The sequence below is a fragment of the Humulus lupulus genome, chromosome 2 (genome assembly GCF_963169125.1).
Source record: "Humulus lupulus chromosome 2, drHumLupu1.1, whole genome shotgun sequence".
NCBI lineage: Eukaryota > Viridiplantae > Streptophyta > Magnoliopsida > Rosales > Cannabaceae > Humulus > Humulus lupulus.
Window position 1 is genome coordinate 96,251,464 of NC_084794.1, and position 14,057 is coordinate 96,265,520.

The window sequence follows — 14,057 nt, forward strand, 5'->3', positions numbered from 1 at the left end:
TACATCACGTGAGGTAGTATAATCTATCACCACATCCCCTCTAGTTGGGGCTTGCCTTGAGCAGAAGAAATATAGTATGTCTGCCGGAGTGGGGACCTCCCACTCGTGTTTCAAGAACAAGTACTTCAGCTCCGCCAAAAGTATATACAAATTTGGGGGGAGCTAGAATGGAGCTAGCTTCATGTAATTCAAGAACTCTGCAAAGTACTGGTCCAGGGGAAGGAAGGTTCCAACCTTAAGGTGCTCATCACTCCAAGTCGCGTAGTCATATTGGAGAGGGGAACAACTCCTTTCCCCTTCAAACACAAGTCGGACGAGGAGAGTTCCAGCTCCGACCTCTATGTTGTGGCTCAACATAATCTTATTCACTCTCCCTTGAGTCGTGATCTTGGAGATGATACGCTCAGCCTCGAAATACGAGTTGTGATCGACCATGAGCTCTTTCTCCACCACAGGACCAAAGTGGGGGATGGGAGAGTTGGGGGCGACCTGCTTCCCCTTGTTCTTCTGTTGAGAGGACGAGCTTAAGGTATTCTTGTTCGAAGAGTTATTCTTTTGAGGAGCCATCTGATCGCCTAACGACAAAACAACCAAGTTAGTAGGCGACCTATGATGATCTAAAACTATGTCGTGAGAGTACGAATGAAATGGATTAGTTTTGTTATACGAGCTAAAGTTAGCCTCACCCCCATCGTGTGCTGCCACGCGATAATCGCGTGAGGCCACACGATATTCTATGCTACGCGCCTCGATTTCCTAACAGTCCCCTGATAATTAGGGATCCGTGTGTCAGAAATGTCAGACCACTATTTTCCTTGGGAGGGTGTTTAGAGCAAAACCACCCAAGAAAACGTAACCTCTAAGCTATCTGGTTGTAAACCTAAAAACCCTTCATTTCCTTTACCCCGAACGAGTATTCTCTAGATCAAGTCACCATTAGGGTTACCCAGATTTACCTAGAAATTTCCCCAGTTTTATGAACTTCTTACTTCTAAGACATGTTTGGACTCGCCCGTTGAACCTAAATCAAAACCTATTCCCTATAAACATTTAGAAATAGCCTATCAGTAACGACAGTGAGTGTTGTGGATGAACATTGTGAAAAACAAAAATTCCATTGGATATATAAAAAAAAAAAAAAAAAAAAAGAGGAAGAACTTTTCAAACCAAGGAATAGATACTTACAGGAAAGTGTGTTCGTAGATTGGAGGGAATAGACTCGGCAATGGGAAGCTCCTGGAGAGCTTTTGAATGGTTGGGCACGATGAACGGATTTTGGGTTCTGAGGAAGGAAGGGAGCTTGGAAGTTCATAAAAGGAAAATTTTTAAATGCAAAGGTGGTGAGGTTTGAAATTTGGCCATCCTATTTATACATAAATTATGGAAATTAATATGGGCCATCCGATTGGATTAATTCAAGATCCAAGGACCAAGATTAAATAGTCCAAACGGTGGAAAAAAGTTGACAAGACAATTATTGTAGTCCTCGAAACCCAAACAGATGCCAATTGTGGTACACCACGTGTCCAGTACTCGAGTAGTAGGCAGGCATAATTCTATGCAACAGAAGTCTAAAAGTCCCTACTGTGTAGGTCAGAAAGTGACGACATCAAACACGAGTAGGGACTTGGGCGGAAAATATTGTACCCTGATTTCATCACGAGTTCATTCACTCAGCTCGGGTACAATTGGAAAATTAATACACGGAGAAATGACCAAGGGATAATATATGTTTGTTATCCATGTGGACAGTTTAAGATTCATAGTGGCCATACGTGAATATAGCCGTCTTGAGTTTATCCCAAGCTAGGGATACAATGGTTGTGAAGCGCGAGCTCAAAATATTAAATAGCTGTCGAAGCACGAGCTTGGAGGAGATAACCAACTCGTGGTAATTCTAGTATATTGCATACTCAAGGATCCCCAGAGACTCGGGATTCCTTTATACGGTTATTTATGGCCAGGCTGCCATATTTAATATCCCAGATATTAGGAGTACATTTACTTTGCGAATCAAATCATATCCTAATATAAATGAGAATTATTTATATTAAATGTAATCATTATGTAAATGCGTGATTGGCTCACGCGGTTACCCAAAACTTTTCCATGGAATTCCTCAATAAATACTGGGAATATTGGACAGGAAAATGGACCGTTATTCTGTAATACCAAAACTCTGTCAAAATAGAGAGAGAGAAACAACAATAATATTGACTTGTGGACTAGTTGGTTTTAACCACTAAACCACATAAAATTTTTGTGTTTCTTGAGTGAATTCATTTTATTTTTCATTACGGTTTATTATTAAGCACTAATCTGCCTTATTATTTCTTAATATACTGTTGGCGAAAAACTGCGTCAACAGTAAATATGATGCATGAATGCAATAATTAAAACACATAAATAAACATTTACTATTCCAAAATAAAACTACCCAATAAATAAAGTGTTGTCTTAGGGTCGGTAAAGTTAAATTCAGATAGCTTATAAGACAATCTTATCTTTATTACTTAAAACTTAAAATAACTCTTTATTTTTTCGGAATTCATGACTTAACTTAGAGAGTGCCGCCTTAGGGTCGGTCAAGCCTAAAATATATCAATCCTTTTGATCTTTGTAAGAAGCCAACCTTGGTATTGATATGTCTAGAAACCTTCCTTAGGGGGACGGAAACAAAGACACCTCAATGCCCTATTCATATCTCATAGTGTTGTACTAATAATGGAGACCATAGGCCACATTGAGATGTTCACCTTCTCTCACTTACTATTTTAAAAAAATATATGTTTTATTAAACTACTCAATTAATTCAAAATTAATTACTAGTTTATTAATAACCCTATAACTGTAACTAATTAGAAAATAAACTATAATTATAAAAGAGAATATTTCTATAATTAATGTGATCTAAATAATTGCCCATTACATTCATCTAACTTTACTAAAACATCTTTTAAATAAAGTTGGTTATTTTAAAGGCCTATCAAAACTATTGCCTATATTATGGTGTGAGTTACCAAGTTTTAACTAATTTAATACTTAGTAGTTTACATGCAATTGTTTTCACCAAAATAATTCATATAAACAATTAGAACAATCCTAAATAATCAGGCTTCTAAAAGATGAATGATTAATGAAAATTGTGTGGGGTTTCATGAATCACATGTTATCAATTAATGCATGATCATGTTATCAATCAAACGTTAATTAACATTTATTTAAATAAATAAACAATAAATGATCAATCGAGTACTATTGGGTATTGTTAAATTTACAACCATTTGAAAAATAGAAATAAAATTACAAAATAGCCTTTGATGTAGTTTGCAAGACTCCAAGAATGCATCTCCTCTCTTTTAGGCTTTCTTTCTAATCTTTAGGAATTTAGTTAATCTCAATCAATTAATTAAAAACTAACTTTCTAACTAATTTATTTAATTAATACTAACTTTTATTTAAATAACCATTTTGTTACATCATTAATTTAGTTGACTTTAAATAACTAAATACTAAAATTCAAATAATTTTTAACCTTAAGATAAAATCTTAACCAACTAAAAAATAGTTTATTATCTAATAAAATAAAATAAGATAATTAAACTTTTTGAATTCAAACAATTTAAAAATTAATTAAATAAAAGATAATAATGCACAAAAATAGGATCTAGTGTTTGGGCACAAAAAATGGTACCCTAGGAACACTAGGGTCGACGGCTGGGTTAGCCATAGGCTCGGGTTGTGTGGCTGTCGAAGACAACCATTTGGCATGGCGCCTGGGTGTGTGCAAGGGACTCGGCCAGGCACATGGGTGTGCATAGGAGGCTCGGCCAGGCACACGGGTGCGCGTAGGTGGCTCGCCTAGGCACATGAGTGCATGAGGCAGGGACCAGGCAGACATGGTGAGGCAGTCGCGGGGCTGGTGGCCAAGGTGCTCAGGCCATCGGCTAGGCTAGTGGCTCGTGTCCTTCTCTCTTTGTGTACAAATTTTTTAATTTTTAATTTCAAGAAATAAAAATTACAAAAATCCTATGCCTTTTATGGCTTACACAAGATCTAAAAAATTAAAATTCCTAACCCAATAGCACCATATTATTAAGGATCCATCATTCAACCATACATTCAAAAAACATATCCATCCATTCAATATACATATCAACATACATATAACAAATGAAAGAAACCCACACAACATTTAATATATATATATGTAGATTGCTCTTGTACCAATTGTTGGTATTAAAAGAGCAAATCAAAGATATGCAGTGGGGAATGTGCCCTTTTTAATATTTATCAATACCAGCCAAGATCATACACATATATTTTTGTACCCATTTTTTGGGCATTTATGACATTTAAAAAATAACAATTATAAATGGATGATGAACATAACACTTTGCCTTCCTGTTCTCACGAAGTGCAAAGTAGTTCCTATTCTCACGAAGTGCAAAGTAGTTCTTGTTCTCACAGAGTACAAAGCAGACTACCAAGCACTAACAAAAGAGATTTGATCGCGTAGCCACATTCTTCAACCTCTGTTTGCACAAGGTAAACCATTACACGTTAACAGGAGGATCCTGTTCATTCAACACACAACATCTGCGCTAATAGAATTAGCAAATGAGTACAAAGTTGTCATTTATCAAATATAATTGTATTTGTATTATTTACGGGCCAAGCCCAATAACTCAGGCCCATGATCTAATTGTAACCCTAAACTCCTCACTATAAATAAGAGGAGATGGGATAGAAATAGGGGGAGGCAATTCATAATGCCGAATCACCATTCTTCTATACATAATCCTTATGTAATGTAAAACGAAGGAGGACTATAGAATAACCAGCGATGCAAGTTCATCGAAAACTATGGTTCTTCAAGCATAAATATTAATAAAAGTGACTAAGTGGATGTAGGTCAACTTTTTGGGGCCGAACTACTATAAAATATGGTGTTATTTATTTCATTATATCTCTATTCTTAAATCCATGCTCTCATGTTCTCAAGTTGATGAAAAATGATGTCAACAGTTTGGTGCTTTCATTGAGAGAGCAGATTCAAGAAAAAGAGGTTCAATCTAACGAAGTCTATGATTAAAGACTTTGATGAAATTATTTCCAGAAGACTCCCAACATCTTCAAGGGCCATATCAGTCGCTTGTTCATTTTTATCCAGGCCATCTGTGGAGCAATTGCAAGTTGTAAGAAAACACCATATTTGTCAAAACAAGTCGCAGATCTTTGTGAATTTTTTTTTTACTTAATTGTATCCAAATGTGGGCACAATGCTGAAATTAAAAATCCAGCGATTCCGAGTTACAAGGTGGAGCAATCACGACGATTCAAGGATAGATCTACTTATGGCGGCGGCTTGTTAAAATTGTGAACAGTGATAAAACCATTGCTTTTATGGAAACAATGGATATCACAACAATGCTTGTAAACCTAGAAAAAATCCCTTGGTTGTTCACTTGTATACAACACATGGGAACAGAAAGTATGAGTATGCAACTTGTTCACCTATGATTATAAACTATAAATCCTCGAAAAATAGATGTTCGGTCATGCATACACTCCTAAGGAGAACAAGGAGTAGGCAATCCCAGCTATCTAAAAAAGAAACATGTTCTCCCATAATGGTCTATACTAGGTGAATAGGAAGTTAGGAGGGCTCAAAATCCTTGCAAGGCTACTGTGGGGAATTTAACTTGCTTCTATGTCTTTATTAGGGGCAAGAGTAACCAAAGAAAGACTATAATAACATGCCAAATGCATGTAAATAACCTATTTATTTCTATGTTTGCACGCGGAAAGAGAACATCTTCGCCCATTATAGCCTATACTAGGCGAACAAGAATGTAAATATACGTTTAAAATTCTTCCAAGATGTTAAGAAAATCCTATTCTCGTGCTTAAGAAAGCCCATTTCTCGCGCCTAAGAGAATCATGTTCTCATGCCTAAGAGAATCATGTTCTTGCACCTAAGAGAGCCTTGTTCTCATGCCTAAGAGAATCCTGTTCCCGTGCTTAAGAGATTCTTGTTCTCACACATATGTACAAGAATCTTGTTCACCCTATATCACAAGAAATTTTGAGATGACGTATACAAGCTATCAAGGACATCAACTCGTAAGCTTCAAAATAGAAAAGAAGGTCTATCAGTTCGTTTATAAGCCTATAAAACTATTAGGAGTGAATGGAGCTTCAAAAACAAAGGGATCTTATGGAAATAATAGATCGATATCATTAGTGAAAATTCCGAGGTGGGAGACATTCGAGCTATAGACAGAATTTATCTTCGAAGCTAACTTATATGTACCCTTTGAGTCAACTCATATAAGTAGTCCAAGCTGGTCATCACTCCACAAAATTCATTCAAGCCATAAACAAAGTCCATCTTCGAACTAAGTCCATCTCCGAGTTGGGGACAAAATTCATCTTCAAGACAGTAATCACCCGAGCTAAAAGTACAACATAAATTTTCGTTCTCAATCATACTTGTTTTCGAGATGGTGATCAAACTAGCAATTTCATGGTTTTCGAGATGACATGAATGCCTATTCGGGATGACTTGGATTTCGAGGTCTTATTTGCTCATTAAAAGCTCATGCTACGCGGACAGGAATAAGGGAACTGAGCTCAAAGCATAATGCCCGGGATCATTTTGAGGTCGCCACAAAACCCTGTTTGCACACACAAGGGACAACATGACTTAACCCTTCAACGAAGCCTGTTCACATCCCTCATAACCCTTTAATGAAACATGTTCGCCCATGCATTCTTACAAGAGGCAAACAGGAATAAGGGACCACATCTCGAAAGATTATGCAAGAACCAGTTCAAGGTCAAAAAAGAGTTAGAGACATCTCGAAGTTTTGCCTATTCGTTTGATCCTTGAATGAAACCTATTCGCCCATACATCCACACATGGGGCAAACATGATATATCAAAGACATTTCAAGGAAAAGCATGTAATCTTTGTTGATGAGATTTCAAGCTTATCAATACGCATTATCAAGATAACTTCCGAGTTGACTTGAGCAAGTTGTCTCTGAAATAATGTGTACATGATGCAAACACATGGAATCAAAGGAGCTTGTTGGCACGAGCTTGACTAAGTAACAAGTCTGGATTAACCAACACAAATATATCGATATAATGATAAAGTTGGAATTATAGATTAGCCAACAATATTCATAAATCAATACAATTGGAATTTTACGCAAAATAGTTTCAACCTTGCAACCTTGAGACCATGCTCGAGGATGAGGAAAAGTTACTACCACTAAGCAAGAAATAACTAGATTAAAGAGACTACACGAACAGAACACTAACTGTTTGCACACAAGTAGGTTGGAGCACATTTTCACTTATTTACACATCTACATAAAGAAAGCAAGGAGAAAGAATTTTAAGGCTCACCTTGGAGTCATGACCACACCAACCCAAAGACGAGTCTGTTCGCCTAACTATGCATATATTCCATTTATGATATACATAGAGAATGAACAAGAATGAGGAATAATCCTACTCACTTATGGTATGAAGACATTCTGTTCGACATCCACAAATAGAGTTTGTTCGCTCATGTGCCTTAGCAAGGAACCAACTGATAGTCCATCTCTGTTCGTTTACCTTTGGTACTAACAGACTAATGGAGTAAGGTCAATAAGGAACCTGTTCGCCTGAGATTACTTCCACGATATGAACAAGGATAAAAAATGGCAAAGCATGCTTTAAAAACTCTGTTAGAGTTATCTTTATATAGCTTGGTGAACCCTGAGCTAGAGAAAGGTGCCAGATTGGAGGTGTTAAGAGAATAAATGGAGATGTTCCTCAGAGATCAATTCGCTAGCCGAACAATGAAGACATGCCTTAAGGGGTATTATGGTCGCCTAACCGGTGTAACCAAACCTGCTAGGGGTATGAACAAAGATTCTTCTCAAAGGAATCACAGTTAAAGATTTATTTATAAAGTGATCACAATCAGGAAAGAAGATAACCTCAAATCCCAGTTGTAATCATGAAAGAGGAAAACTTCTAATTCTTATCGTTAACAGAAAGGAATATAACCTTGAATTCGGAGTAATCATGAAAGAGTACAACTTCAAATTTTGATCGTTATCATAAAGGACGATAACCTCAAATTCAGATTAATCATGAAAGAGGACAACTTTGTATTCTAATCGTTATCAGAAAAGAAGATAACCTCAAAAGAGGATAACTTCGAATTTTGCACTATAAAACCATCCCGAACCCGAGGAGAAAGTAATCCAAGACTTGTAATTTGGTTACTTGGGGGGCATATAGGTGTTGGATATAACCATACCACAATCTCGGAAAATATCTATACATCTTTTAAATAAAAAAAGTTGTCTCAAACTTTTGGAAAAAGGTTAAAGTATAGAGATGACCGAGCATAAAAGGAAAAATATTACAAATTTTTTGTGCAAATTTTTTTTAAGAAATATTCTAACTTGTCATGCTTCTATGAATAAAGGAGTATGGGTTTCGAGCAGTTATAAGCTCATCGTACTTATATGTTTAAATAAGTATGCACAATGATTGTGACATAAACAAAACAAGTAGACGTACTTGAAAGTTTAAATAACGCAATCAAGCTTTGAAAAATTCAAGTTAGTATAAAAGTGAAATTTAGAAATAAAAATCGAGCTAGAACAATAGCTCGGATTGTTAAAAATGATTCCAAATAAAACTTAATAAACTAACATGAAAAATCAAAGTTATAAAATCCTGGTCCTAACCAGGAAGAAGGCCTGAATACTAACAGGTAGCTATTAAGAAAACAATTAAGCCTAGCTGAACCAGATTTGAACCGAGTGATGCACAAACTCGGAACCATTTTCAGAAAAGAAGATAACGTTGAACTTTGATCAAGGATAACTTCAAATTCTGCTAGCTTGAAAGCTAACCCCAGGTTCTAATCGTTGTTAGGAAAGAGGAAAATTTTAAACCACGATTGATCACCATTAAAGGACAACCTCCAATTCTGGTCTCCTACCAGTTTGAGGAATAACTGTTAGTGACTTGTTCGCATAACATAGCTTGTTTGACTATGTTTATATATGTGAAACGAACAAAATGATTATGTTAGCCTAAAGTGGCGAAACATGAATTCTGCTATCAAGTGATCAAGGACCAAGACTCCTCAATCACTTGGGGGGCATATGGGGTGTAAGAACACACAAGATAAGAAACTTTTTTGCAAATTTTCCAAAAAAAAAGTGTTATGGTCGTTCTACCCAAAAAGGCAAAAATGTGCATGCTTGTGTCCTGTTCGTTCTACCTACAAAGGCAAAATTGTGTCTACTCGCCTGAGCCTTGAGGTGAGAAAAATACAAGCCATGAAAAGAGAGAAAGCAGATATAAAAATACACAAGCTATTCGTACCATTCACAAAAGGCAAACTAGTATGTTCGTATCATGCATTAAAGGCAACTAGTATGTTCGCACTAAGAACAAAAGGCAAAATGGTTTGTTCCTTGGCATGAAAGTACATACTACAAAAGAAAACAGAGAGTCAAGAGTATGCAAGTACAAAATACTCCAACATAAGGCACGCTAGAGACTAAGTTATTAGGACTCTGGCTCAAGGGTCTAGTCACCTGAGGTAGCTAAAGGGTCAGCATAAGTGTTGGTAGCAAGATCTTCATGCCTTGAAAGATCACCATCCCCCGACTGTACTAAGGAGGTACAAACATAAGAGTTTTCTTCATCAACAAGTGTCTGTTCACAAGCCTCTAGTAGGGACTTCTATTCACCATTCAAAAATCTTAAATCAATATTGCGGTTGTGTTTCCAGACGTGAAAGAACATGTTATTTAAGATATCTCCTTCTTCTTCAAGGGTTTGAAGGCGATCAGCTTCTTCATTGGCTTTAAGTTGCTCAACCTTAGCAGTATGAGACTTCTGAAGATGATCAATCTCAGCCTTTAGTTGATTTATCTCGGTACAAGAAGAACTTTTGAGTTGCTCGAGCTCAGTCTTACAACTATTCCTCTCACCACGAACAGTGTCTATCTCAGACATGAGGGCACAACATGTACTTCCTTATCCTTCTTCAACTGCCCGATAGATTCAGATAGGTTGGTCAAGGTGATCATTGTCTGCAAGGGATAAAAATAGATCAATACAGAAAATTAAGCGAAAAGATAACAAGTACAATAATAAGAGAAGAACCATACATGAATAGTGTTGCCAATAGAATAGGGACGCACACTCCGGAGAAAGACCATTTTTCCCGTATTTCGTCACTCTTGATGACCTCTTCAAATCTAGGTACCAGCATTTGAACACGAGAAGGTAATATAGGAGATGAGAACCGGATCATTGGAACCACACTAGCAGTCGCTGCAGTGGCTGACGGTGTAACCCCAGCTAGAAGTCGGCTCTAGCATGAACGAACAGAAGAAGGCTCTGCAAGGGTCCCCTTATTCTTGTTCTTTAACTGTTTCCTCCTCTTGTTAGCCCTTGCACCTATACCCTCAGGGCCACTGAACAAAGCTCGAGCATTCATCTCTCATGCATAAAGAAAAATGGTCAGATAAGTTGCAAAAAAATTACATCAGTCATAATATTGTTAAGAAAAAATAGTATACAAGAAGGACTATCAGTAAAAGTTTCCTTTGGAAAGTATTCATTTAACCAATGAGGGAGGGGTAGTTCCTCATTTATAAGTGATAGACCAAGACCTCCCATGTCACTAAAAGTTTCAGAAGGGAGAGGCACTTGCGATAAGTCAAACTCAGAACAGTTGGGCAACCTAGAATAAAGACTGCTTGGGGAAGGGAAAGCAGATGAAACCTCGAAGTGAATTGACTCAAGCTTGTCACAAACAACAAAAACCTCTTCTGATCGCCTCTCATGTATAGAATCTCGAACTTCAAAAAAAGGAATGTAGTCAAACTCCGAAGGTGGTGATAGATGATCTAATGGCTGGTGTGGTTCGAGTAGATCGACCAATAAAAAATTGTCATCATTAATAAGGAAAGACACATTCCTATACTTGCCATCCAATCGAGACTCAACTGAGAAATATGCTCTTGCATCTCAGAGGTTGGATCAGGTTGCCTATAACGACCTAAAACAACAAGTTAGATGAGCAGAGTAAGCTTAACGTGAAGGAAGCGAACAAACAACTATTGAAAGGAAAACGATCAGATACTTAACAATATCATGGAATGACCTATGCTCGGACTAGAGGGCATTAGTAAAAAAGTATTGACTAGAGTAGCGACTAGGGTTGGAGACACCACTCCTAAGGACTTCCCCACCAGAATAGCTACACAAGTGGTAGAATCCTTCATAACTTGACACACGGTTGGACTTGATATTGAATAAGAAGTGAACCTCCAAAGCATCAAGGGGAGGCCAATCTAACACTCTAAACAGAATACGCAGTAGTACCAATAGTCTGTAGTTGTTCAGCGTCAATTAGAATGGGGCTATTCCAAAATAGTCACATATTTCCACAAAGTATGAATGAAGCAGCAGGAAGGCACCTGCTTGGCAATGCATGGGACTCCAAGCGGTATACCCATCTGGTGGGGAGCCTGCTTGCTCATCGTTAATAGGGACTCTAAGCCTGAGCTCGCCAATAAGTCTGTATTTATCTATTAAACTGGTAAGTCACTTGTAGAAAAGACATATCTCGGTGTTACAAAACCATCTGGGCTAAAGATTTCTCCAAGCTCTTTTCCAGTATAGTCCACTTTTTTCCTCTTCCTTAACACTCTTGATTTCTTGGGAGGCATGGACTTGGTCCTAGATTAGAAGCAAATAGGGACAAACAGATCCCTATATACTTCGAAGAACGAGGCCTAACCGGATTGTAAAAGAAACCGGACTCCTCGAAGACCAAGTAAAACCAAGTACCTGAAAAAGGAAAGGAAAGAGTAAGATTATGTTCGCACATACTCAATATGAGGCCTGTTCGCCCATAAGTGTACATCTAGGGCGAATGGAACCGAAAAAAACACTAGAACATAGAAATGAGATTGCTTGCAAAAGAATCTATACTTGGGAAGAACAAGGGAACTCGCTCATAAAAGGAGTTCAAGCAACCTGTTTGTTTATGGGTTAGTTCAAGCATCCTGTTCGTTTAATGGGTTAGTTCATGCAACCTGTTCGTGTATGGGTTAGTTCAAGCATCTTGTTCATTTAATGGGATAGTTCAAGCAACCTGTTCCTTTATGGGTGATTCAAACATTCCATTTACGAGTGATGACTGTTCGAGTAATTGAGAAAAAATTGCTAAGGGTGTGCTTACATTCATTGGCAAGAGGAGTACTTGCTTATTTTTATTCATAAAAGGTGGATTGGACCAAGACTTAGGTGGGCTTGTTCAAATATTCAAAGATACAAATTATTTACCTATAGCTATGAAGGAAGAGCTTATCTGTCTGCCTATACTATAAATGGTGCGAAAAAGAGGTAGAGGTTGCGAATCATAGGGTCATGTTCGTTTGTATTACTCTATTCGAATCGTTCAATGATTGGGTGAACAAGCAACGAATCATATGGGTTATGAGAACCTATTTGGATAAGGCAACGTGGAGTTACTTAGGATCATGTTCGCGCAAAGCCTACCTACACATACCAGATGAGATTTTAATTTTTGTGTGGGAACGAACAGAGACTAATTGTTTGTTTGTGCACCTAGGAACAAGCAAGAATTTGAAACCTCCACTCTAGTGGCATCAACTCATTCAAATAAATGGGAGATGATAAATAATCTTTATTCCTATTCATGGAAATGAACAAAGCAACAAACAATAGCAAATTATTTAAGAAACGAGCAGAAGAGGATTTGTTCGTTTGCTTGTGTAGACAAGCGCATTATTAAGGAAATGTGCAAGTTCAAATTAAGTGTGTTCACCAGGCATATATAGACTTTTTAAGTATATATATATATATATATATATATATAAATTTATGTACTTATGCATATATGTATATTAAATATATATGTAAAAAAAAAAGAAGGATAACTATATATGTTCTTGGTGATAGGTGGAGACAACAGCATGCATAAACGACAAATATCATTATGTTGTTTGTATGTATATGGTGTCCAAAAGGCATTTGATTACTTATAATACATATAGACTCCTGTTTGTTTATATAGTATTTAAATGGAAAAGCAGGTTGGTGTGAAGTTATTTGATAATAAGACAAAAAGAAGGGAATATATTCATGTGCCATAGTCTATAACTAAAGGGAACGAACAAAGCATCAGGCCTAATTAGAAGCTACACCTTGTTCGAAGAACGATTAGAAGAAGAATTGTTCGTCGGCTTGTGCATACATATAAAAAAATCAGTTTGTTCGAAGCTAATGGCACAGAAGACTGTTTATTGCTATACAACAAATATCAGAAGCTTACCAAAGATGACTCTTGGCAACAACGAGGATGGAATCGACAAAGTGAGTTAAAAACTACAGCACCTTCAACAAGTTCAAACTTGGGGCTCCAAAGATGCTGAATGACGAAGGCCTAGTTAGAATACTATCTTTAGATTTGATTTAGATTTGTGAAAAGAAAATGACAAAATGAAATCTAGAATTCACTAGAAGCACGAACGGATAGATGATGGTGCTCCTCGGCGACCCTTCTTCCTCTCCGGAAACGTCAGTGTGACTTCGGCAAGCTGAGAAAACCTTTCCTCCCACGGCGTCGGGATCTTATCAGTGCACAAAGGGGTCGGCCGCTGCTTGCTCTTGCTTACCGTGAAATTTTCTAAGAGAACAACAAGAACTTTGGGCTTCATGTTTGCAAAGTTTTGGCCTAAGACTCTTGTAAAAATAGTGGGCCTACTGCTGTTAAGGAATGCAAGAGTAAACAAGCCCAAAAATATGGTTGTTAAAAAAGAGTACTTATGGATCGATTAAGAAGTGTTCCTTTCTAAAGAAAAAAGTTATTTTATTTAAATGTATTTTAAAATGCATAACAACAAAAGAATGGAGAAATTGTTCACATAACTACGTCAGAATTGTGCAAAGCATGAAAATTAACTTGGGGAACAAATGTTATACCCAAT

General features: G+C 37.1%; 1 long non-coding RNA gene across 1 annotated transcript; it reads right to left on the reverse strand.

The window, feature by feature from the left end:
- Positions 1-9,479: 9,479 nt before the first annotated feature.
- LOC133818255 (uncharacterized) lies at positions 9,480-13,771 on the reverse strand. Its single transcript, XR_009885851.1, has 4 exons — positions 13,588-13,771; positions 13,403-13,498; positions 10,203-11,892; positions 9,480-10,124 (listed from the first exon to the last, which is right to left on the reverse strand). It is a non-coding gene; the product is annotated as an uncharacterized LOC133818255 (long non-coding RNA).
- Between the last annotated feature and the right edge of the window lie 286 nt (positions 13,772-14,057).